This window comes from Octodon degus, unplaced genomic scaffold, assembly GCF_000260255.1.
Source record: "Octodon degus isolate 3935 unplaced genomic scaffold, OctDeg1.0 scaffold00004, whole genome shotgun sequence".
NCBI lineage: Eukaryota > Metazoa > Chordata > Mammalia > Rodentia > Octodontidae > Octodon > Octodon degus.
The window spans coordinates 4,169,113-4,170,730 of NW_004524580.1; the positions used below are offsets into that span (position 1 = coordinate 4,169,113).

Consider the following 1,618-nt stretch of genomic DNA (forward strand, 5'->3'; position numbering starts at 1 on the left):
TATTAGAAAAAGGTTAATACCAAAACTTTTAATGACATAATCAACTCTGTAACAGAAAATCAAAGATACTTCATTTTTACTTCTAAATCCAAAAGCTAAGTATTGAAGACTTGTAAAAATGGAATCCTACTTACTGTGATTCACAAGAAAATTAACGTTTAATCCTGTTTGTGAAGCCTAAGAATGAAAACTTGCAATTAAACACTGAGCAAGCCCCATGTTTAGGTAATATTTCTTAAAAAGTCTTAAAGAAAAAATATGATACAGGACCTAAGTTTTCAGTGGCACGTGTGCTATTAACACATGTTCTCAAGTCTGGGAGATTGTATCAGCTTTGAATTAACTTTTAATTAAAAAAGCAAAACAAAAAACAACTAACAGCATTCTACTTTTTCTATGCCACTGTAGCTTTCTTTCACCACATTCTAATGTCGATCTTCACTTTTTGCCGTTTTCAGAATTCTTAAAAATACCTCCTCTGTCTGATCTGAGGGCTTATCAGCTCACTTTTAATTGCACTGATTGTCACCTTCAGATTTAATGTCCTCACTGGTCCCACTGATCTCATTCTTAATATCACTTTCCTTTGATTCCGGGTTTGTGTCTCCACTCGTTTCTCTGTACTGCACAACTTCCCAGTACTTTTTTTTTTTTTTTAAATCCTCAGATCCCCTCTTTCCTGCTTCCTCCTTGCATTTTCTGTCTTGTTCTCGACTTTTGCTCCTGTGCTTATACGACTCTCCATCCTGGCTTTTTGACCATCTTTGATCATGACTGTGAGATCTAAGTTTTCTTCTGGTCACGGCTTCTGCTTCTCCGCCCATCTCGATTTCTGCTTCACCTTCTTTCCCTGCTTCGTGACCTTCTGTGGTCTCCGGACCTGTTGCATCTCTGGTCACAAGTTCAACTTGATGTCTGCTTTGTGAGCGACTTCTCTTTCTTCTTTCTCTCTTTCCTTCTCTTCTCCTTGTCCTTTTCTTCCTCTCTTCCCTTTCCTTTTTCTCTTTCTTGTTTCTCTTTTTCAAGACACTCATCATGATCAGATTCTTCAATTCTTTTCTTCACTTTTAATTCTTCTACAGTAGCTTTGATTTTGGCATAGCCCACGTGCTGTCCTCCCACCAAATGATCATCTACCTGGCACTGGGCATCACCTACTATCAGAGAGGCTCCACACACCTCACAAACTTCCATTTGTTTTTCTTTGGCAACAAACCTTTCAGTGGTTGAAACTGAAGAGATCTAAGCAATTCTCTCTCTTCTTTTAGTTGTTGAGCTAATTCCGTCCTTCCCTGGGCTGCGTCTACCTTTCCTTCAGATCTTAATTCTCTAGTCTGCTGCACGAGCACATCAATTTTGTCTGTGAGAATCTGATTTTCCCCTCTTCTTTGGCTGCTGGGAGCTGCCTCCGAGGACTGCTTGTTTTGAGACAATACCAAGCAAGTGTGGCCTTGTCTGAATCTAGGTTCTCTTCTGCTAGTGAGCTCTGTTTTTTTTTTTTTTTTGGGGGGGGGGTTCAAAATTTTATTGATAAACAGATAGCAATGAGACAGTTTCAAATCAAATCAGAAGTACAGTTTCAACAAATAATACACTGCATATATTCTTCTTAGTGGTT

General features: G+C 38.8%; 1 pseudogene; it reads right to left on the reverse strand.

Annotated features, from left to right (window-relative positions):
- Positions 1–509: 509 nt before the first annotated feature.
- LOC101559861 overlaps positions 510–1,618 on the reverse strand; it is a 35,179-nt pseudogene continuing 34,070 nt past the window's right edge.